At 46.0% G+C, this 26,152-nt stretch overlaps 1 pseudogene; it reads left to right on the forward strand.

Annotated features, from left to right (window-relative positions):
• The window catches only part of LOC121564181, a 99,501-nt pseudogene extending 73,930 nt beyond the window's left edge, over positions 1–25,571 (forward strand).
• The last annotated feature ends 581 nt before the right edge of the window (positions 25,572–26,152 follow it).

Raw genomic sequence — 26,152 nt, forward strand, 5'->3', positions numbered from 1 at the left:
TACACATTTTCTGGACTGAGCAAATCCGTTAATGGAGCAACTACCGCAGAGAAATTTTTACAGAAACTACGGTAGTAGCCAACCATCCCTAAAAAAGCGGCGTAGCTCTCTTCTGGTGGTAGAGTGCGGGAAATGCGTTTATAGTTGAGACCTCCGCATCTACAGGCGCACCTGACCATGGCTCGAGCCTGTTTACCGAGATAAGTAACAGTGGCCTTCCAAAACTCGCACTTTGCTAAGTTCAGGGTTAGAGAAGCGGTTGCTAGACGTTCACACACTACCCTTAGAGTTTTAACATGATCAGACCACTCAGTTGAATAAATTGCAGATCATCAAAGGTAAGCACTACAATTAGGAACTCCAGCCAATACTGTGTTAACCAGGCGTTGGAAAGTGGCTGGTGCGTTCCGCATCCCAAATGCCATGACAGCATATTGTAGGAAGTGATCTGGGGTCACAAAGGCAGAGATGTCGGAGGCACGTGGGGTTAACGGCACCTGCCAGTAACCTTTAGAAGATCTAGTTTGGTTACATAAGTAGCAGCACCAACAGTATCAATACAGTCATCCAGTCTGGGTAACGGGAACGAGTCGGGCACTGTGACAGCATTGACTTTCCGATAGTCCGTACATAATCTTGATGTCCCATCAGGTTTAGGAACCAGAATGCACGGAGAACTCCAAGGACTTGAACTTGGCATAGCCAGGTTATTCTCCAGCAAATAACCGACCTCACCCCCTCATTATCTTTCTCTTGCGGCGTTGACACGATAAGCATGTTGCTTGATAGGTGCAGCGTTTCCAACATTGTCATGTTCTAACACATTTGTACATGTAGGAACATCATTAAAAAGACATGGAAAGCTGTGTAATAGTCTCACAATATCATCTGACTGTCTGTCCGTTAAATGAATCAGGCTTGACGGGAGAGACAGCAGCATCTCTGAATTGGGCAATCTAGCACACTGCTGCTGAATATTGCGCAACTCCAAACCATCTCCGTCCACATCATTAACACTGACCTCCCACTACAGCCGTGGCAGCAACAGAGACAGCCGACTCGGCCAGTTTCTCTGGACTGTCTACCTGAGTGACGGGTCTGGTGTGGTATGTCTTCAACATGTTAACGTGGACACACGAGATTGGCGTTTTCTATCAGGAGTCTATATCACGTAGTCAGTTTCACTTAGTTTCTTTTCAATGACATAAGGACCAGAGAACGTGCTGACAATGGCGGCTCCTGGCACAGGCAACAATACAAGAACTTGGTCACCTGGCTGCAGTGAACGAGAAACAGCCTGTGTGTCATAGTGTCGTTTCATCCGTTTCTGTGAGGAAGACAGCGCTTCCTTTGCTGGAGCACAGGCAGCTGTAGGCGCTCACGCAGCGACTAACGTAGTCCAACACATTTTCTTTCACACACAACTCTTGTGACAAAAACTGATCCTTAAGGACTTTCTTAGGTCCTCTCATGGTGTGTCCAAACACCAGTTCAGCTGGGCTGAACCCTAGGGATTCCTGTACTGTCTCACGGACAGCAAACAAAACTAGAGGAACTCCCTCATCCCAATCTTTCTCAGATTCCAAGCAATATTTACGGAGCATAGACTTCAGGGTCTGATGCCAGCGTTCAAGCGCACCCTGAGACTCTGGGTGATATGCGCTCGACACACGGTGTGTAACTGACAAGGATTTTAACACTTGTTTGAAAAGTTTAGAAGGAAATTCGTACCTGATCAGTTTGTATCACCTTAGGTAACCCAAAAGTGGAGAAGAATTTGATCAACGCTTTACTCACCACCGGAGCAGTAATCCTTCGCGAGGAATGGCCTCTGGGTACCTGGTGGCCACACACATAATTGTCAACATAAACTGGTTACCAGATTTTGTTTTTGGTAATGGTCCAACACAATCAACCATCACATGTTCGAAGGGTTCACCTATTGCTGGTATGGGACAAAGAGGCGCGGGGAAATAACCTGGTTCGGTTTCCCAACTACTTGAAGGTGTGGCAAGTCCGACAGAACTAGAGCCACATCTTGTTTTAAGCCAGGCCAAAAGAAATGTCGCAAAACTCGATCATAAGTCTTGGTGACTCCCAGATGTCCGGACCACTGGTGATCATGAGCGAGGATAAAACATTTTGTCGAAAGGCTGTAGGAATCACTATTTGGTAAACAGCATTCCCAATCTCCGCAAGCGTCAACATGGGATGTCCATTTACGCATGAGAGATTACCATCAATGATGTATGCCATGTTTTTCTTCTTTAGCTCTTCCTCTGAGACAACACTAGAAAAACATTTAGCCAGGCTAATGTCAACCTGTTGGTTAGCGATCAGCTGCTCACGAGTAACTGGTAACTGTATTGCCTCAGCAACAAGTTCCACATCCTTCTTCCTTTCTCTGGGCTGTTGGTCAGACTACACCAGCTTACCAGAGGTAGCACCGAACTATCCTCTGGGTCACACTCTCTGAATAGAATCGTTTTTAGACAAATCTATTACTTCACCCACTTGTCGTGCTTGAGCCGTGTGGCAACACTAGCGGGAACACATCTGGACAACCCTGTGCCGGCTCCTCGGAGAGAGACTGGTCACTTTTATCCAATACCTCCAATACGGGTATCACCTTTCCTCCGGCAATATCGTTGCCCATTATAAATGTCACACCTTTTACTGGCAACATAGGGACGTACGCCAACTCTGAACAATCCACTGACTAACTCCAGAGTGTACGTTCACAAAGTGCAATGGCACTAGGACAAATCCCATTTCAATTCCTTGTACTAACACACTGGAACCACAATATGTATTATTAGACAAGGGCAACACATCAGCTAGTATGAGCGACTGCGCCGCACCAGTATCTCTGAGATTCTAACTGGAGCTGGACGCTTCGTCATCTGATATAGAAACAAACCCCTCAAAAATGAACGGTTCATAACTGTGATCTGGGACAGGGACTTTCAAACCACATTCACTATGAAGCCTCTGTCTTGATTCCGGCCCCACAACCGTACGAATCAGCCCAACACCCGTTGGCGGCCTGGCGTGCTGAGGCATCCCCTGTTTGCGTTTAAGCAAAAAGCAATCACTAACCAAATGTCCCACCTTATGACAATAGAAACAGTGACGCACATCTTTTGGGCGTGCTGGATGTACTACTGGTCGACTAGGACTAAAAGTTAGCAACTCCGCAGCCCTGCTCTCCGTACGAGGCCGAAAACACGCTCTTATGCGTCAACACAAACTTCGTCTGCCAATACAGACGCTTCCCGACAGTGAGGATACTTTCTGTTCGTTCAGATAAACCACAATGCGTTCCGGTAAGCAATTTTTTAAACTCTTCTAACAAGATTAACTCCTGTAGAGAGTTAAAATCAGTTACCTTACTAGCACTGTGCCATTTGTCAAACAGATTTCCTTTGTCTCTAGCAAACTCCACATAAGTCTGAGTAGGGGACTTTTTATGAGACCTAAATCTCTGCCGATATGCCTCAGGAACAAGCTCATAGGCACGAAGAACAGTAGCTTTGACCACTTCATAATTCAAACTGTCTTCAAGAGGTAGCGCTGCCAGAACCTCTTGGGCTTTACCTGTTAGTTTACACTGAAGTAATAGGCACCATACCTCTTGGGCCATTTCAATGCTACCGCTATCCGTTCAAACACACTGAAATAGGAATCAACCTCTGACTCCCTGAACACAGGTACCAGTGATCTGCCTACTAATATCAAACGTAGCAGATGACACAGCTGGTGAGGATGGCTCACTAGCAGGCATAGTATTAGCAGAGACTAACCTCGCTGTTTCTGCCTCTAGTTCCATTTTACGCATCTCCAGTTCCATCTTACGCATCTCCAGTTCTTGATCAAGCCTACGCGTCTCCAGTTCTTGATCAAGCCTCACGCGTCTCCAGTTCCATCTTACGCGTCTCCAGTTTGTCTAGCCTGATTTGTGCCCGCTCTTCCGCCTCCCATTTGGAGCCGTGTCAAGCGGACATCCATCCTGGCATCACTGTCAGTGAGTGGGGAGAGTGGGTCATAACGGGGCAATGTGGCCGGAGCCTTAGCCTCGTCCTCAGACACTGATGGGCTTACAGGAACAGCCACCACCTCCCCTACAGGAGCAGCAGACTCAGGCGGCGGTAACTCAAGCACTCGCTCGTTCAACAATATCGCTAGCACTACTTCCCTAACTTCTGCTTTCACTAAACCCCTTGGTATGGGTACAGAAAAGTGGTCAGCCAAAACCTGTAGATCCACTCTACGGCAATTCTCAAAAACCTCCCACGTAGGGTTTTCCAAAAATGCTTCCAACTCAAAAGTAGCCATCCTACTCTAGCAACACGAGCCGTCGACTACTGAACACACAAAAAAAACAGGTAGTACAGCTGCCAAGCTCAACACTGAACCAGACACTTACTAATTTGCATGAGTAGCATGGGATAGATCCCGGACGAACCCCCACTTTATGTTACGAACCCCGTGGCTTTGAACGTCTAGGGTGATGGACATGAGACCCGTAACATAATTCATGTAAATTATAAGTGTGGCATGGAACAGTGAGAACAAATATGACACAACAACCATGAACTACCGTCAAACACAAATGGTTTATTTCTGAACACACGGTAAAGGTTTGGGAAAAAGGGCTGAGCAGGACCCAAGAAATGAAACAATAGTGTAAAACACCCTAAACTGATCTTGCCTGCCTCAAGAACCGCTAGGCTACTGCTACCATACAAAAATACAGTGGGTGGTCCGCTCAGGTCTAACTAGTGTTTATAGACAGTTCTTTCTACGGGAAATGTATGCCCAAGGGCAGCTAGCTCAAACTCCCCTTTTCCCAGAAACACACAATAGTTACCAACCAGAGTAACCAACAAATTAATGAGTACTCTAAACACAGGACATCACATTATCCATTACTCACATACAAAACAGTGGTCTAACAAAATTACCAACCAGAGTAACCGGCAACTTAGTGAGTAAACAAAAACAGGACACCACAGTGTCCATACTCACATACATAAATAGTCTCTCTCTCTCTCAACAAACACAAGTGACTGGTTTTTATATAATGGGATGTGTGATCGAAAAAACGAGTAACAGGTGGTGCAATGCACAGGAATGTTCACTGATTGGTCCAATCAGCAGACACCTCAACGACCACCAATCAGGAACATACAGGACACCTGTGATTAGGGCAGAAGGAGTAGAAACACACAAAAACACAGGATACCTGTATCCGTAACAGTAAGCTACCTATAATACCAAACTACAATACCTACCTACAATCTAAATACATGGTTTAAGCTTAACTCAACACCATATAAGAAGCCAAGCTTACCTTTCATAACGCAGCAATGATTAAACGTTGGGTAGCTAGCACAAAGATATTGTATTTAGCTACCACAGTACAGCCAGCTGGTAGTGTTGGCTGGCTAGCAATGGCTACTGTGTTGACTTTGTTTGAAAACGGCGTCGCTGCGAACGAATGTAGCTGTTTAAAAGGATATTGTTTTTTAGTTGCAACTGTTGCTAATAGCAACTCGCCAGCTAATCCAGGAAGTGAGTTAGCTAGCTAGCTTCGTGCTACACCGGCACCGCCCTGAATACAAAAAGTAACCTACAATAACTACACAACAGCTATCCACAACAGCCCACGATGCCTACCTATACTACTTAATAATATACAGCCCACGATGCCTACCTATAGTACCTAACTACAATCTAAATACATAGTTTAAGCCTTACGTAAACAAAGCCCAAGCTATGTATAAGCCAAACTGGCAGACTGCAATCAGTAGCCGAAATTAAGTACAGCAGCTACCAACCACCTAACGTTAATGATAATGAGGTTAGAAAAACAGCTGAAGGTGGCAGCTAGCTGGCTCAATTACAGGCACTCTTAAGCGTGAAATAACATTGAAACAGCTAACCACAGTTGCTAAAAGTTGCTAAAAGTTACCGGTAGCTACCCGCTAGCTAGCTAGCTTTGTTGGTCCAAGTAGTGGGTAAGCTAGCCTCGTGCTTCGCCGGGGTCCGCCGAATACAGTCCTTACCTACAATAATTACCTACAATAACTACCTGAGTAAACTACCTATAATACCTAACTACAATACCTACCTACAATCTAAATACATGGTTTAAGCTTTACTCAACACCATATAAGAAGCCAAGCTTACCTCCTGCTAGAGAAAACACAACCTCTCCCACACACCACACACACACACACACAGACGCACCATTTAAATTGACCATATTCCTTACACAGTATATAAAGTCCTACACCATAGTTTAGGCACTGGAGCAGACCACTGTATTCACCAACTACTGTCACTAGACTACACATTATATCATTTGTCCAAGTATGTGTTTTCCAACAGTGTGATTGAAGTTCATGTCAACAGAATACCACTGCTCACATATGGTGCTCCAACATCTAATGGGTAGACACACTACAACGTCAGTCAACCAGGGACAGAGTCAGAATACCACTGCTCCAACATCTAATGGGTAGACACACTACAACGTCAGTCAACCAGGGACAGGGTCAGAATACCACTGCTCCAACATCTAATGGGTAGACACACTACAACGTCAGTCAACCAGGGACAGAGTCAGAATACCACTGCTCCAACATCTAATGGGTAGACACACTACAACGTCAGTCAACCAGGGACAGGGTCAGAATACCACTGCTCCAACATCTAATGGGTAGACAACAATGTCAGTCAACCAGGGACAGGGTCCAGAATACCACTGCTCCAGCATCCAATGGGTAGACACACTACAACGTCCAGTCAACCAGGGACAGAGTCAGAATACCACTGCTCCAACATCTAATGGGTAGACACACTACAACGTCAGTCAACCAGGGACAGGGTCAGAATACCACTGCTCCAACATCTAATGGGTAGACACACTACAACGTCAGTCAACCAGGGACAGGGTCAGAATACCACTGCTCCAACATCTAATGGGTAGACAACAATGTCAGTCAACCAGGGACAGGGTCAGAATACCACTGCTCCAACATCTAATGGGTAGACACACTACAACGTCAGTCAACCAGGGACAAGTCAGAATACCACTGCTCCAACATCTAATGGGTAGACACACTACAACGTCAGTCAGCAGGGACAGGGTCAGAATACCACTGCTCCAACATCTATTGGGTAGACACACTACAGCGTCAGTCAACCAGGGACAGAGTCAGAATACCACTGCTCCAACATCTAATGGGTAGACACACTACAACGTCAGTCAACCAGGGACAGGGTCAGAATACCACTGCTCCAACATCTAATGGGTAGACACACTACAACGTCAGTCAACCAGGGACAGAGTCAGAATATCACTGCTCCAACATCTAATGGGTAGACACACTACAACGTCAGTCAACCAGGGACAGGGTCAGAATACCACTGCTCCAACATCTAATGGGTAGACAACAACATCAGTCAACCAGGGACAGAGTCAGAATACCATAAAGCTGTGTACTGTGTGTACCTGGGTATCAGGTGGTGTGAGGTGTTGCTGTATGGTCGCGTAAGGACACTGTCTTTTCCAGGACAGAACAGGGTGAATGGGGATATTAATGGCTCTCACACACACACCCTGCACCTGCTGCTCACCCTGTCCTGCTGGACACTCTCTACTACACGCTATGGACTGGACTGACCCTGTGTTGTGTTGTCCTCTCTACTGACTCACCCTGTCATCTCCTCCCTGTTAGACCCGGTGATCCGGGAGAACTTTAGGTTGTTCCTGGGCTCCACGCCCCCCCAAGGTGTTCCCTGTCAGCGTCCTCCAGAACTCTGTCAAGGTAACACTCATCTTTCACTACTCTCTGTCCAGGACATAGGGCCTTCGAATCTACAACTCAATCTTAGGTTCTACAACTCCGTTTTAAATTCTGGAACTCAGTCTTAGATTATAGAACTTAGTCAAAGGTTCTATTATTCAGTCTTAGGTTCTAGAATTCAGTCCTAGGTTCTAGAATTCAGTCTTAGGTTCTAGAACTCAGTCTTAGGTTCTAGAACACAATCTTGGATTGTCTAAATTGAAACTGTCTTGGATTCTCAAGGCTCTGTTGAGATATTTATGGCTCTTCAGCAATTCCGATATTCCCTGTTTGCGTCTTTGGACAGATTGTCCTCTCAACCTTAGCCACCCCGGCCTGTGTTTCATATCACTCACAGGGCCTTCTCTAACCATGAGAGAGTAGGGCTGTCACATACGGCTTACACACACATGTAGGGCCATCGCTCTTAATAAACACGTACGCACGTGTGCCCACACCAGTGGAGGCTGCTGAGACGAGGACGGCTCATAATAATGGCTGGAATGGAATGGTATCAATCACATCAAAGACGTGGTTTCCATATGGTTGATACCATTCCATTGACTCCGTTCCAGCCGTTATTATGAGTCGTCCTCCCCTCAGCAGCCTCCACTGATACAGACACACACACCTAGCCCGTGGGATTGAGCGTGGGTGCATATCTGTGTCTCAGGGATCCATTAGCTATGCCTGGGCCAGCGAGGGGTGAGAGGGTGCTCCCATGCATGGGGTCATTATACCCCTCATTCATATTTTAGCTCAACACCTCTCTGTATTCTGTTGATGAGGGCGCTGTAAATAATAGTGTCACAGAAGAACGCACTGTAGAACGTTCTATTGAAGTGTCTAAAGGTAAAGTAAGCTGAGGCCTTTCATAAATGTCCTTTAGATGGCTCTGTAAGGGTTGGTGCTGCTAGATTCAAAAAGTTCATTTGGAGACGAAGCAAAAAGGAACTAGATTATTTTGTCTGTTTTGTGAACTGATAAATAATGGGGTTTGGATGCGAGCACTTTACCAGAGTTTGAGAAAAAAACACTACAGCAGTAAACCATATAGTTATTATTTGCATCCTACAGGAATTATCTGATTGATTATCCACACATTTCCACGTGTGTGTGTGTGCGTGTGTGTGTGTGTGTGTGTGCGTGGGCCAGGTGACCAACGAGCCTCCTAAGGGTCTACGTGCCAACGTGCGCCGGGCGTTCACTGAGATCACCAACAACTTCTTTGAGGAGCACATCCTGGGGCGCCAGTGGAGGAAGATCATCTTCGAGTCTGCTTCTTCCACGCTATCATACAGGTCAGAACACACACACACACACACACACACACACACACACACACAACACACACACACACACACCACACACACACACACCACACACACACACACACACCACACCACACACACACACACACACCACACACACACCACACACACACACACACACCCACACACCCACGTCCACACACACACACACACCTCCTACTATATTCATTAAGTCTTTGTAACTGATGTTGAGACAGTAGAATAAAAACGGTGTGTGTGTGTGTGTGTTGCAGGAGAGGAAGAAGTTTGGACCTCTGGGCTGGAACATCCGTTATGAGTTCAACGACAGCGACAGAGAGTGTGCCCTGCTCAACCAGAACCTCTACTGTCAGACTGGCCACATACCCTGGGACGCTCTCATCTACATCACTGGTAGGACTGTGTGTGTGTGTCGGCCTCCCTGCCGGGTCCTCCATTATTCATCACATTACTGCTGGTCTCTGTCAGGTTCTGGGACGTTTAGCAGCAGGCCAGACCCTGAGGTTATGTGAGGTTTAGCAGCAGGCCAGACCCTGAGGTTCTGGGAAGTTTAGTAGCAGGGAAGACCCTGAGGTTCTGGGAGGTTTAGTAGCAGGGAAGACCCTGAGGTTCTGGGAGGTTTAGCAGCAGGGAAGACCCTGAGGTTCTGGGAGGTTTAGCAGCAGGCCAGACCCTGAGGTTATGTGAGGTTTAGCAGCAGGCCAGATCCTGAGGTTCTGGGAGGTTTAGCAGCAGGGAAGACCTTGAGGTTCTGGGAGGTTTAGCAGCAGGGAAGACCCTGAGGTTCTGGGAGGTTTAGTAACAGGGAAGACCCTGAGGTTCTGGGAGGTTTAGTAACAGGGAAGACCCTGAGGTTCTGGGAGGTTTAGTAGCAGGCCAGACCCTGAGGTTCTGGGAGGTTTAGTAGCAGGGAAGACCCTGAGGTTCTGGGCGGTTTAGTAGCAGGGAAGACCTTGAGGTTCTGGGAGGTTTAGCAGCAGGGAAGACCCTGAGGTTCTGGGAGGTTTAGTAGCAGGGAAGACCCTGAGGTTCTGGGAGGTTTAGTAGCAGGGAAAACCCTGAGGTTCTGGGAGGTTTAGCAGCAGGGAAGACCCTGAGGTTCTGGGAGGTTTAGCAGCAGGGAAGACCCTGAGGTTCTGGGAGGTTTAGCAGCAGGGAAGACCAAAACCTCGATTTCAAAATAATAATTTACACTATATATACAAAAGTATGTGGACACTCCATCAAATAGTGGTTTCTGCTATTTCAGCCACACCCATTGCATTGGGAAAGTATTCAGACCCCTTGACTTCTTCCACATTTTGTTATGTTACAGCCTTATTCTAAAATCGATTAAATAAAAAATGTTCCTCATCAATCTACACACAATACACCATAATGACAAAGCGAAAATAGTTTTTGTTTTTAATTTAGCAAATGTATAAAAAACACAAAACAGAAATACCTTATTTACATAAATATTCAGACCCTTTGCTATGAGACTCAAAATTGAACTCTGGTACATCCTGTTTCCATTGATCATCCTTGAGATGTTTCTACAACTTGATTGGAGTCCACCTGTAGTAAATTCAATTGATTGGACATGATTTAGAAAGCCACACACCTGTCTATATAAGGTCCCACAGTTGACAGTGCATGTCAGAGCAAAAACCAAGACATGAGGTTGAAGGAATTGTCCGTAGGGCTCAGAGACAGATCTGGGGAAGGGTACCCAAACATTTCTGTAGCATTGGAGGTCCCAAAGAACAGTGGCTTCCATCATTCTTAAATGGAATACGTTTGGAACCACCAAGACTCTTCCTAGAGTTGGGTGCCCGGCCAAACTGAGCAACCGGGGGAGAAGGGCCTTGGTCAGGGAGGTGACCAAGAAACCGATGGTCACTCTGAGAGAGCTGCAGAGTTCCTCTGTGGAGATGGGAGCACCTTCCAGAAGGACAACCATATCTGCAGCAATCAGGCCTTTATGGTAAAGCTGCCAGATGGAAGCCACTCCTCAGTAAAAGGCACATGACAGCCCGCTTGGAGTTTGCCAAAAGGCACCTAAAGGACTCTCAGACCATGAGAAACAAGATTCTGTGGTCTGATGGAACCAAGATTGAACTCTTTGGCCTGAATGCCAAGCATCATGTCTGGAGGAACCCTGGCACCATCCCTACGGCGAAGCATGGTGGTGGCAGCATCATGCTGTGGGGATGTTTTTCAGCGGCAGGGACTGGGAGAATAGTCAGGAACAAGGGAAAGATGAACGGAGCAAAGTACAGAGATATTCTTGATGAAAACCTGCTCCAGAGCGCTCAGGACCTCTGACTGGGGCGAAGGTTCACCTTCCAACAGGACAACGACCCTAAGCACACAGCCAAGACAACGCAAGAGTGGCTTCGGCCTCTGAATGTCCTTGAGTGGCCCAGCCAGAGCCCGGCCTTGAACCCGATCTAACATCTCTGGAGAGATGAGAGGATCTGACAGAGCTTGAGAGGATCTGCAGAGAAGAATGGGAGAAACTCCCCAAATACAGGTGTGCCAAGCTTGTAGCGTCATAACCAAGAAGACTCGAGCCTGTAATCGCTGCCAAAGGTGCTTCAACAAAGTACTGAGTAAAGGGTCTGAATACTTATGTAAATGTTATATTTCCGGGTTTTTTATTTCATTTTTATTTGCAAAAATGTCAAAAAACCTATTTTTGCTTTGTCATTGTGGTGTTGTGTGTAGATTGATGAGGACAAAAAACAATCTAATCCATTTTAGAATAAGGCTGTAACGTAACAAAATGTGGAAAAAGTCAAGGAGTCTGAATACTTTCCGAATGCACTGTATATAATCGAGAACACAGCCATGCAATCTACATAGACAAACATTGGCAGTAGAATGGCCTTACTGAAGGGCTCAGTGACTTTCAACGTGGCACCGTCATAGGATGCCACCTTTCCAACAAGTCAGAGCTGCTCCGGTCAACTGTAAGTGCTGGTATTGTGAGGTGGAAACGTCTAGGAGCAACAGCTGCTCAGCCGCGAAGTGGTAGGCCACACAAGCTCACAGAATGGGACTGCCGAGTGCTGAAGTGCATAGCGCGTAAATATCACCTGTCCTCAGTTGCAACACTCACTACCGAGTTCCTGCCTCTGGACGCAACGTCAGCATAATAGCTGTTCGTTGGGAGCTTCATAAAATAGGTTTTCATGGCAGAGCAGCCGCACACTAGCCTAAGATCACCATGCTCAATGCCAAGCGTCGGCTGGAGTGGTGTAAAGCTCACCGCCATTGGAATCTAGATCAGTGGAAACCGCGTTCTCTGGAGTGATGAATCACGCTCACCATCTGGCAGTCCGACGGACAAATCTGGGTTTGGCGGATGCCAGGGAAGCGCTACCTGCCCCAATTCATCGTGCCAACTGTAAAGTTTGGTGGAGGAGGAATAATGGTCTGGGGCTGTTTTTCATGGTTTGGGCTAGGCCCCTTAGTTCCAGTGAAGGGAAATCTTAACGCTACAGCATACAATGACATTTTAGACAATTATGTGCTTCCAACTTTGTGGCAACAGTTTGGGGAAGGTCATTTCCTGTTTCAGCATGACAATGCCCCTGTGCACAAAGCAAGGTCCATACAGAAATGGTTTGTCGAGATCGGTGTGGAAGAACTTGACCGGCCTGCACAGAGCCCTGACCTCAACCCCATTGAACACCTTTTGGATGAATTGGAACGCAGCCTGCTAGCCAGGCCTAATCAAGATTTTTTTTAATCGCTTTGGATTACACATTCCTGAGGACATATTTTTTCATTATTGTTTTTTTTCTTCAGACTTTGTAATGTTTGTTTAATTCCTAATTCAACCATTCTTTGTATTTGGAAACCATCTATTTGAAAATAGTTTGAGTACAAACCTAGCATGATATCAGTTTTTTTATCCTGAAAAAAAAGGGTTCCTTGCTCATGTAGTGCAGTAACTGAGAGGTAGACAGAAGGGTTCCACAGTGTTCTGCATACTAAAGTTTAGAACCTAGATTAGAACCTTCCATTTACCCAGCAGACCCTCTGTGCCAGCTCCACTCTGCCTGTAATAGGAATGCTTCAAAATGTGCACATGTGTTTTTCACAGCAGGTTCATGTAAAGTGGGTTGTGTTCATTAGGGGAATGACCGTAAAACCAAAATGAGCATTTCTTCTGGAGGCTGCCCCTGCAGGTTTCTGTCTATTTTCTTCCTTTTAGTGCCTAATGACCCCCCCCACCCTCTCCTCTCTCCTCCCCCCACCCTCTCCTCTCTCCTCCCCTCACCCTCTCTCCCCGCAGGTGAGATAACATACGGAGGCCGGGTGACTGATGCCTGGGACCAGCGCTGTCTCCGCACCATCCTCAAAAGGTTCTTCTCTCCTGTCACCCTGGACCCAGGATACACCTTCTCCACCTCAGGTGAAGACCACACTGTGTGTGTGTGTGTGTGATCGAGCAAGCGAGCGAGTGTGTGTGTGTGTGATCGAGCGAGCGAGTGTGTGTGTGCGAGCGTGTGTGTGTGTGTGTGTGAGCATTTGTGTGTGTGCGTTTGTGTGTACACATGTTGCTGAATCTGAGACACAGGGGAAATGTGTGTCCTTTTCTGTGTGTGTGTCCAGTGAGCTCTAACTGTTCCTCTTCTCTCTCTGTGGTTCAGGGATCTACTTCGCCCCTGAGGCAGACAGACTGAGTGACTATAACAGGTACATAGAGAACCTTCCTCTTATAGACGACCCTGAGATCTTTGGTATGCACGAGAACGCCAACCTCGCCTTCCAGGTTAGACACTCTGCTTATATACGCTCACCTTTAGCTCAGTGGGCTAATACTGCCTTGGGGGAAATTAACTATACAGTACCTAAATCGAATTTGTTTAGACTGATTTAGTTTTCTCATGTAGTGTCTGAAAATAAGAGGTCAGATTACTAATACAGAAAATGTGGATCATATTTTAAACCTTTATTTAGCCAGTTAAGATAAGAACATTATCTTTGATGCTTACAACATGGATACAAGCGTATGTTGCCTGTGTCCTGTGGGCTGGACTTACTGTTCATCCCTAAAACTGTCTGTACAGCGCCTGGAGACCATGACCCTGATCAACACCATCCTGGAGGTACAGCCTAGGTCGACGGCCCGCGGTGGGGGCAAGAGCAACGACGAGATCGTCCACGAGCTGGCCGACTCCATCCTCGCTAAGATACCGGGTGAGAGAGACGCACGTAGACACACACACACACACACACACACACGTCTCAGGCTAGACTTATTCTGGTGCTTTTACGGTTTGATGTTCGCTTTGGTTTGAAATTAAAGTTAGTCTTTCTAAACTCATTACAGTATGGTTGAAGTTACTGTCTGTCTGTCTGTCTCTCTGTCTGTCTGTCTCTCTGTCTGTCTGTCTCTCTGTCTGTCTTTCTGTCTGTCTGTCTGTCTGTCTCTCTGTCTGTCTCTCTGTCTGTCTCTTTCTCTGTCTCTCTGTCTCTGTGTCTCTCTGTCTCTCTGTCTGTCTCTGTCTGTCTCTCTGTCTTTCTTTCTGTCTGTCTCTCTGTCTGTCTGTCTCTCTGTCTGTCTGTCTGTCTGTCTGTCTGTCTGTCTGTCTCTCTCTCTGTCTCTGTGTCTGTCTGTCTGTCTCTCTTTCTGTCTCTCTGTATGTCTCTCTGTCTCTGTGTCTCTCTGTCTGTCTCTGTCTCTCTGTCTGTCTCGCTGTCTGTATCTGTCTCTCTGTCTCTCTGTCTGTCTGTCTCCTCAGAGTGTCTGGATATGGATGAGGCAGATGAGGCTCTGTTTATTCGTGACGCCAACGGACGCCTCAACTCCCTCACCACAGTCCTCGGACAGGAAGTAGACCGCTTTAACAACCTTCTGCGGGTCCTCAGGGTGAGTAAGGGGTTAGAGGTTAGAGGTCAGGACAGTAGTGGGATAGAAAGTATACTGCTTCAACAACTTGCTGAGTCCTCAGGGTGGGTCAGAGGTCAGTGGTCCCTGCTGTCAGCCCTTCATTTTATTTCAATTCTGTGAAATCAGGAGATGATGATTGGAAATTGAAATGCAGTGAAAAGGCTCCTTTATTTTAGTTAGAGTTGGATATCAAATGTTAGGACAGCTACAGTGAGGGAAAAAAGTATTTGATCCCCTGCTGATTTTGTACATTTGCCCACTGACAAAGAAATGATCAGTCTATAATTTTAATGGTAGGTTTATTTGAACAGTGAGAGACAGAATAACAACAAAAAAATCTAGAAAAACGCATGTCAAAAATGTTATAAATTGATTTGCATTTTAATGAGGGAAATAAGTATTTGACCCCCTGTCAATCAGAAAGATTTCTGGCTTCCAGGTGTCTTTTATACAGGTAACGAGCTGAGATTAGGAGCACACTCTTAAAGGGAGTGCTCCTAATCTCAGCTTGTTACCTGTATAAAAGACACCTGTCCACAGAAGCAATCAATCAATCAGATTCCAAACTCTCCACCATGGCCAAGACCAAAGAGCTCTCCAAGGATGTCAGGGACAAGATTGTAGACCTACACAAGGCTGGAATGGGCTACAAGACCATTGCCAAGGAGCTTGGTGAGAAGGTGACAACAGTTGGTGCGATTATTCGCAAATGGAAGAAACACAAAAGAACTGTCAGTCTCCCTCGGCCTGGGGCTCCATGCAAGATCTCACCTCGTGGAGTTGCAATGATCATGAGAACGGTGAGGAATCAGCCCAGAACTACACGGGAGGATCTTGTCAATGATCTCAAGGCAGCTGGGACCATAGTCACCAAGAAAACAATTGCAAGGTCCCCCTGCTCAAGAAAGCACATATACAGGGCCGTCTGAAGTTTGCCAATGAACATCTGAATGATTCAGAGGAGAACTGATTGAAAGTGTTATGGTCAGATGAGACCAAAATCGAGCTCTTTGGTATCAACTCAACTCGCTGTGTTTGGAGGAGGAGGAATGCTGCCTATGACCCCAAGAACACCATCCCCACCGTCAAACATGGAGGTGGAAACATTATGCTTTGGGGGTGTTTTTCTGCTAAGGGGACAGGACAACTTCACCGCATCAAAGGGACGATGGACGGGGCCATGTACCGTCAAATCTTGGGTGAGAACCTCCTTCCCTCAGCCAGGGCATTGAAAATGGGTCGTGAATGGGTATTCCAGCATGACAATGACCCAAAACACATGGCCAAGGCAACAAAGGAGTGGCTCAAGAAGAAGCCCATTAAGGTCCTGGAGTGGCCTAGCCAGTCTCCAGACCTTAATCCCATAGAAAATCTGTGGAGGGAGCTGAAGGTGTGAGTTGCCAAACGTCAGCCTCGATACCTTAATGACTTGGAGAAGATCTGCAAAGAGGAGTGGAACAAAATCCCTCCTGAGATGTGTGCAAACCTGGTGGCCAACTACAAGAAACGTCTGACCTCTATGATTGCCAACAAGGGTTTTGCCAGGATTTTTTTGTTGTTATTCTGTCTCTCACTGTTCAAATAAACCTACCATTAAAATTATAGACTGATCATGTCTTTGTCAGTGGGCAAACGTACAAAATCAGCAGGGGATGAAATACTTTTTTCCCTCACTGTATATCAGTCCATGGTTCCAGCTGCTGCCCCTAGGCATCAATGGAAGGTCCCCAGAGGCATGTTGGACGGACATACAGTGCATTCAGAAACTATTCAGACACCTTGACTTTTTCCACATTTTTTACATTACTGCCTTATTCTAAAATATATATTTTTTATACATTTGCTAAAATTTCTAACAACCTGTTTTCACTTTGTCATTATGGGGTATTGTGTGTAGATTGATGAGGGAATCCAATTTGGAAAAAGGAAAGTAGTCTGAATACTTTCCGAATGCACTCTATGTGTTTATATGGACAGATGCTGCAGCCACATTGTTGGCATATTGTTACTGCAGTGGTGACCTCTGGGTTTATGTTATTGTGTGTGTTGTGGATGGCTCGGATAAACACCCACAAACACTTACACTCACATTGACTCTCCACCCTCCCCTCCCCTCCCTCCCCTCCCCTCCCTCCCTCCCTCCCTCCCTCCCTCCCCTCCCCCTCCCCCCCTCCCTCCCTCCCTCCCTCCCCTCCCCCCCTCCCTCCCTCCCTCCCCCCTCCCCAGGTGTCTCTGTGTACCCTCCAGAAGGCTATAGCAGGGCTGGTGGTGATGTCAGAGGAAATGGAGAGGATCTACACCAGTTTCCTCAACAACCAGGTTCCAAACCACTGGGCCAACTCAGCATACCCCTCCCTCAAACCCCTAGCCAGCTGGGTTAAAGACCTGGCCCTCAGGACCTCTTTTATAGAGGTGACAGAGACCATATACACACACACACACACACACACACACACACACACACACACACACACACACACACACACACACACACACACACACACACACACACACACACACACACACACACACACACACACACACACACACACACATGAACTGCAGTACAGTTGGGTCAATGAACCTCTCCCAAACCTCTATTTATGTACATATGTATCAATGTACTACGACACAGTGAACACTATATTTACTTCTCTCAGACGTGTTTGGATGTCATTACATCAGATGGGAAGACTTAGACGTGTTTGGATGTCATTACATCAGATGGGAAGACTCTTAGACGTGTTTGGATGTCATTACATCAGATGGGAAGACTCTTAGACGTGTTTGGATGTCATTACATCAGATGGGAAGACTCTTAGACGTGTTTGGATGTCATTACATCAGATGGGAAGACTCTTAGACGTGTTTGGATGTCATTACATCAGATGGGAAGACTCTTAGACGTGTTTGGATGTCATTACATCAGATGGGAAGACTCTTAGACGTGTTTGGATGTCATTACATCAGATGGGAAGACTCTTAGACGTGTGTGGATGTCATTACATCAGATGGGAAGACTCTTAGACGTGTTTGGATGTCATTACATCAGATGGGAAGACTCTTAGACGTGTTTGGATGTCATTACATCAGATGGGAAGACTCTTAGACGTGTTTGGATGTCATTACATCAGATGGGAAGACTCTTAGACGTGTGTGGATGTCATTACATCAGATGGGAAGACTCTCAGCCGTGTGTGGATGTCATTACATCAGATGGGAAGACTCTTAGACGTGTGTGGATGTCATTACATCAGATAGGAAGACTCTTAGACGTGTTTGGATGTCATTACATCAGATGGGAAGACTCTTAGACGTGTGTGGATGTCATTACATCAGATGGGAAGACTCTTAGACGTGTGTGGATGTCATTACATCAGATGGGAAGACTCTTAGACGTGTGTGGATGTCATTACATCAGATGGGAAGACTCTCAGACGTGTGTGGATGTCATTACATCAGATAGGAAGACTCTTAGACGTGTTTGGATGTCATTACATCAGATGGGAAGACTCTTAGACGTGTTTGGATGTCATTACATCAGATGGGAAGACTCTTAGACGTGTTTGGATGTCATTACATCAGATGGGAAGACTCTTAGACGTGTTTGGATGTCATTACATCAGATAGGAAGACTCTCAGACGTGTTTGGATGTCATTACATCAGATGGGAAGACTCTCAGACGTGTTTGGATGTTGTCACTACATCAGACTCTTGTGTTTGTGTGCATGAGTGTGTTACATATGTAGGTAATGTAGTATGACACAGCGGAAACAGAACATCTATGTATGCGTCCTCTTATTAGGAACATTCTGTGAACACACTCAGACGAATGTAGATGTTCGCATTAGCTCAGATGGGAAGACTCTTTTAACACATGGTGTGGTGCTTACAGGAACTCCCCCCAGGCAGACACACACACACACAGTCATTAGCAGGGGTAGTGGGATGGGATGATGTGATGGGAGAATCATGTTTAAAGATTAGCAGCACGCCATCCACTTCAGACAGATGTCTCTCTCTCTCTCTCTCTCTCTCTCTCTCTCTCTCTCTCTTTCTTTCTTTCTCTCTTTCTCTCTTTCTCTCTCTCTCTCTCTCTCTCTCTCTCTCTCTCTCTCTCTCTCTCTCTCTCTCTCTCTCTCTCTCTCTCTCTCTCTCTCTCTCTCTCTCTCTGTCTCTCTCTGCTCTCTGTCCATCTCTCTCTCCTCTCTATCAATTCAAGGGGCTTCATTGGCATAGGATGGCACTTAGGTTGGAGTCATTAAAACTTGTTTTTCAACCACTCCACAAATTCCTTGTTAACAAACTATAGTTTTGGCAAGTCGGTTAGGACATCTACTTTGTGCATGACACAAGTAATTTTTCCAACAATTGTCAGATTATTTAACTCATAATTTACTGTATCACAATTCCAGTGGGTCAGAAGTTTACATACACTAAGTTGACTGACTGTGCCTTTAAACAGCTTGGAAAATTCCAGAAAATGATGTCATGGCTTTAGAAGCTTCTGATAGGCTAATTGACATCATTTGAGTCAATTGGAGGTGTACCTGTGGATGTATTTCAAGGCCTACCTTCAAACTCAGTGCCTCTTTGCTTGACATCATGGGAAAATCAAAAGAAATTAACCAAGACCTCAGAATTTTTTTGTAGAACTCCACAAGTCTGGTTCATCATTGGGAGCAATTTCCAAACGCCTGAAGGTACCACGTTCATCTGTACAAACAATAGTACGCAAGTATAAACACCATGGGACCACGCAGCCGTCATACCGCTCAGGAAGGAGACGCGTTCTGTCTCCTAGAGATGAACGTATTTTGGTGCGAAAAGTGCAAATCAATCCCAGAACAACAGCAAAGGACCTTGTGACGATGCTGGAGGAAACAGGTACCAAAGTATCTACAAGACCATGGTGCTTGCCTATGGAGCAGTGAGGGGAACGGCACCTCCGTACCTTCAGGCTCTGATCAGTCCCTACACCCAGGCGAGGGCATTGCGTTCATCCACCTCTGGCCTGCTGGCTCCCCTTCCTCTGCGGAAGCATAGTTCCCGCTCAGCCCAGTCAAAGCTGTTCGCTGCTCTGGCACCCCAATGGTGGAACAAGCTCCCTCACGACGCCAGGACAGCGGAGTCACTCACCACCTTCCGGAGACATTTGAAACCCCACCTCTTTAAGGAACACCTGGGATAGGATAAAGTAATCCTTCTACCCCCCAAAAAAAATAAAAAAGTATAATTGTAAAGTGGTTATCCCACTGGCTATAGGGTGAATGCACCAATTTGTAGTCGCTCTGGATAAGAGCGTCTGCTAAATGACGTAAATGTGCCCTTGAGCAAGGCACTTAACCCTAATTGCTCCTGTAAGTCGCTCTGGATAAGAGCGTCTGCTAAATGACTAAAATGTAAATGTAAATATCCACAGTAAAATGAGTCCTATATCGACATAACCTGAAATGCCGCTCCAAAACCGCCATAAAAAGGCCAGACTATGGTTTGCAACTGCACATGGGGACAAAGATCATACTTTTTGGAGAAATGTCCTCTGGTCTGATGAAATAAAAATAGAGCTGTTTGGCCATAATGACCATCGTTATGTTTGGAGGCTAAGGTGTATGTAAACTTCTGACTTCAACTGTATCTCTGCTCTTTCTGTCCATCTCTCTCTCTTTCTCTCTCTCTCTCTCTCTCTTTCTCTCTCTCCTCTCTATCTATCTCTCTCTCTTTCTCTCTCTGCTCTCTCTGTCCATCTCTCTCTCTCGCCTCCTCTCTCTTTCTCTCTGTGCACTCGCTCCGTCGCCCCCAGACTGAAGTATCTGTTCCGGGAGACTGGTCTTACTGTGTGTTACGCAATCCCCAAATTTATACACAGAGACTAACATAACCCCAGTCTCTGGTGACAGCCTTAACATTAGGTTCTGGGAGCTGAGATTAACATAACCTCAGTCTCTGGTGACAGTCTTAACATTAGGTTCTGGGAGCTGAGATTAACATAACCCCAGTCTCTGGTGACAGCCTTAACATTAGGTTCTGGGAGCTGAGATTAACATAACCCCAGTCTCTGGTGACAGTCTTAACATTAGGTTCTGGGAGCTGAGATTAACATAACCCCAGTCTCTGGTGACAGCCTTAACATTAGGTTCTGGGAGCTGAGATTAACATAACCCCAGTCTCTGGTGACAGTCTTAACATTAGGTTCTGGGAGCTGAGATTAACATAACCCCAGTCTCTGGTGACAGCCTTAACATTAGGTTCTGGGAGCTGAGATTAACATAACCCCAGTCTCTGGTGACAGTCTTAACATTAGGTTCTGGGAGCTGAGATTAACATAACCCCCAGTCTCTGGTGACAGCCTTAACATTAGGTTCTGGGAGCTGAGATTAACATAACCCCAGTCTCTGGTGACAGTCTTAACATTAGGTTCTGGGAGCTGAGATTAACATAACCCCAGTCTCTGGTGACAGCCTTAACATTAGGTTCTGGGAGCTGAGATTAACATAACCCCAGTCTCTGGTGACAGTCTTAACATTAGGTTCTGGGAGCTGAGATTAACATGACCCCAGTCTCTGGTGACAGTCTTAACATTAGGTTCTGGGAGCTGAGATTAACATAACCCCAGTCTCTGGTGACAGCCTTAACATTAGGTTCTGGGAGCTGAGATTAACATAACCCCAGTCTCTGGTGACAGTCTTAACATTAGGTTCTGGGAGCTGAGATTAACATAACCCCAGTCTCTGGTGACAGTCTTAACATTAGGTTCTGGGAGCTGAGATTAACATAACCCCAGTCTCTGGTGACAGTCTTAACATTAGGTTCTGGGAGCTGAGATTAACATAACCCCAGTCTCTGGTGACAGCCTTAACATTAGGTTCTGGGAGCTGAGATTAACATAACCCCAGTCTCTGGTGACAGTCTTAACATTAGGTTCTGGGAGCTGAGATTAACATAACCCCAGTCTCTGGTGACAGTCTTAACATTAGGTTCTGGGAGCTGAGATTAACATAACCCCAGTCTCTGGTGACAGTCTTAACTTTAGGTTCTGGGAGCTGAGATTAACATAACCCCAGTCTCTGGTGACAGTCTTAACATTAGGTTCTGGGAGCTGAGATTAACATAACCCCAGTCTCTGGTGACAGTCTTAACATTAGGTTCTGGGAGCTGAGATTAACATAACCCCAGTCTCTGGTGACAGTCTTAACATTAGGTTCTGGGAGCTGAGATTAACATAACCCCAGTCTCTGGTGACAGTCTTAACATTAGGTTCTGGGAGCTGAGATTAACATAACCCCAGTCTCTGGTGACAGTCTTAACATTAGGTTCTGGGAGCTGAGATTAACATAACCTAAACAAGCTCACTCTCCCCTTCATGTCTGTGTGTGTGTGTGTGTGTGTGTGTGTGTGTGTGTGTGTGTGTGTGTGTGTGTGTGTGTGTGTGTGTGTGTGTGTGTGTGTGTGTGTGTATTCATGCAGGGTAACCAACATCCTCTCTGTCTGTGTAGAGCTGGATCATGCGGGGTCAACCCAAATCCTTCTGGATCTCTGGATTATTCTTCCCTCAGGGCTTCCTCACTGGTCAGTACACACTGTCTCCACTGTGTTATGGAATCTAGTCAATATTCTGTATAGTCAATATTTAATATGCTGTTCTCTATTCAATATTATGTAGCCAATAAATATTCAATATTCTGTACTCTAGTCAATATGATGTAGTCTATTAAATATTCAATATGCCGTTCTCTATTCAATATTATGTAGCCAATAAATATTCAATATTCTGTTCTCCTCAACATTGTAGTCTACTTGAGAATCATATAGTATGTTGTTGGGTTCTGAGACAGGTGCTGTATATAAATACATCCTGTTAGTATTGATAAGGCATGGGATCAGTACAAAAGTAAAGTACCAAACTGGGTTACAGTCCAGTTACTGAGATGTTGAAACACTGTTGCGCTGTTCCCCCTCCTGACCTGTAGGGGCGCTACAGAACCACGCCAGGACCTATAACCTCCCCATCGACGAGCTCAACTTCCGCTTCAACGTGTTGCCGGTGTACCGTGACCAGGGGGCTGTGAGCGAGGCGCTGAAGACCCTATCGGCCGGGGGCGAGCTGGACATGGACTCTGAGGTAGCTACAGGGAGAGGAGAGGGACATTTTTAGACTGGTTGCCTTGAGGGCAGGAATAAGTTTACTGCATCCTGCCTTCAAAGCAGATCTGCCTTTAGAGCAAAGCTGAACTCTCGAAAAACATGAACGAGCTAAGCTACTCACTGATAGAAATGACTCCAACACACTTTGACCTCTGTGTGATGTTTAGTGGTCATCAGGAAATTAGTCAACTAGTCAAGTCCTGTTGGGATGTTTTAGAACAGTATCTGTATCATAATAATGGTTTTGGGCTGTCATCACATGATCTAGATTTTAACCTGTATTTAAAGCCTTTTCCAGAAATGAGAATTTCACCAAAAATGAAAACCATTGTCTGAGGATGGTTCTGGACCATCTGACATTGAAAGAAAAGCGGACAGTTTGTTGAAAAAACGTTAACTAAAGGGTTCAAAACCAGGTCCAGCGCCCTAATCATAATGTATTATAATTTCACATTATGGTAACTCAAGTACTGCCTGACCCCGTTTCCATAGCTACCCACCATCAACGACGGCGTGCTGGTGCACGGGATGTTCATGGACGCCAGTCGCTGGGACGACGTCAACATGGTGATGGAGGATGCGTTGCCGCGGGTGATGAACGCCATGCTCCCCGTGGTGCACTTTGAACCCCAGCAGAACTACGACCCTGATCCGTCTCTCTACCAGGCTCCGCTGTACAAGACCTCAGCTAGGGCTGGGACTCTGTCTACTACAGGTAATATACACTGAGTGTACCAAACATTAAGGACACCTTCCTAATATGGAGTTGCACCCCCTTTTGCCATCTAAACAGCCTCAATTCATCGAGGCATGGATTCTACAAGGTATTGAAAGCTGGCCCATGTTGACTCCAATGCTTCCCACAGTTGTGTCAAGTTGGCTGGATGACCTTTGTGTGGTGTTCTCTGGTTCTCTCCATCATGTCCAGATAGTGACAGACCTGTGTGTTCTCTGGTTCTGTCCATCATGTCCAGATAGTGACAGACCTGTGTGTTCTCTGGTTCTGTCCATCATGTCCAGATAGTGACAGACCTGTGTGTTCTCTGGTTCTGTCCATCATGTCCAGATAGTGACAGACCTGTGTGTTCTCTGGTTCTGTCCATCATGTCCAGATAGTGACAGACCTGTGTGTTCTCTGGTTCTGTCCATCATGTCCAGATAGTGACAGACCTGTGTGTTCTCTGGTTCTGTCCATCATGTCCAGATAGTGACAGACCTGTGTGTTCTCTGGTTCTGTCCATCATGTCCAGATAGTGACAGACCTGTGTGTTCTCTGGTTCTGTCCATCATGTCCAGATAGTGACAGACCTGTGTGTTCTCTCCCTCAGGCCACTCTACTAACTTTGTGGTGACGGTGACGCTGCCGTCCAGCCTGCCTAGTGACTACTGGATCACCAAGGCCTCAGCCCTGCTCTGTCAGCTCGACGAGTAGTGACCTAACCACAGGCACCGCACTACACACACACCCACACACACACGACTACGGACCATCTCTTCAGGACTTCTGTACTTCTGCACATTCAATACCAGCTGCACTGATGAAGCCCTGATGAAGCCCATTCTCTATGGACTCTTGTTTTCTGGAAACCAAATACTTTTTCTAACGTCTGTATTGAGACGTGTTCTACTGTATACTCTCTTCCTGCTAATGAATTGAAGGGATTATTTATATGGGGGCCCAAAATTGCATTTTTCTTGTATTTTCTGAGTTTCTTTGCTTTGATTAAATGCCATGTAGCAGTGCTGTTGTCGTTTCTGAATGGTGCTGTGTGCACGGGAGACGTGTTCAGTGGTGTGTGGTGTGTTCAGTTCAGTCAATTTGGCTTCTCTTTCAGTCAACTATCCTTTCATTTGAACACATTGCAGCTACACCTCCCGACATGCGTTTTTTTCCACCCCCACACAGTCGACAAGAGATGTATACTGCGGTGCATTAATAGTCTCTAGTGTAGCATGCAAATGTAAAGTGAGAGTAGATTGTCAATGTTCACCAGGAGCATCACGTAAACTAATTGACATGTAAGCGATGGTACTTCGGCGTCTCGCATCTCCCCCAATATAAATGAACCCTGTCCTTCTCAGCTGAAGGGACACCTGCGATAGTGAACATCCTCTAACAAAACGTTGCTCTCCTGCATTTACAAAGGAAGCACCGTGTGTGTATATGTGTCTGTGAGGAGCACCGTTGACTTCATCTAGAAAAAATATGATCTGAGGAAAAACAACATATTTAGCTTCTGTTACTGAAAAGGTTATTTCAACGCGGCGTGACACAGTAACTCACCCATTGTGATGTCACATTAGAATGCACACACAGGATTCTATGTTCATCACACCCTTATATGAACTGTAACTCAGTAAAATCGTTGAAATTGTTGCATGTTTGCATTTCTATTTTTGTTCAGTGTATGTGCATCACACCCTCAGGGAGAGAGGAGGAGGAGGAGGAGAGGGATGGAGGGGTATAAATGGTGCTGAGGAAAACAGTGATGTCTAGAGGTGGAGGAGGAGAGGGAAGAGAGGGATGGAGGGGTATAAATGGTGCTGAGGAAAACAGTGATGTCTAGAGATGGAGGAGGAGAAGTGAGGGATGAGCATCAGGTGATAAAAGGCGTCCGTTTAGCCCACGTGCCTCTTAGGGTGTGCAAAGAGAACATAACACATGCCTTTTTAAACAGAGAGAGAGGGACTGCACAGATATATACACTCCCAAACCAATTCAATTAGTGCAGATAAACATTTGAGTCATTTTAGCAGACGCTCTTATCCAGAGCGATTTACAGTTTAGTGAGTGCATTCATAATTTTTTAAATATATTTTTTTCATACTGGCCCCCCGTGGGAATTGAACCCACAACCCTGGCGTTGCAAACGCCATGCTCTACCAACTGAGCTACATCCCTGCCGGCCATTCCCTCTCCTTCAATTGTGCACCGTTGCATGGGTCTCCCAGTCGC

Source organism: Coregonus clupeaformis, chromosome 35 (genome assembly GCF_020615455.1).
Source record: "Coregonus clupeaformis isolate EN_2021a chromosome 35, ASM2061545v1, whole genome shotgun sequence".
NCBI lineage: Eukaryota > Metazoa > Chordata > Actinopteri > Salmoniformes > Salmonidae > Coregonus > Coregonus clupeaformis.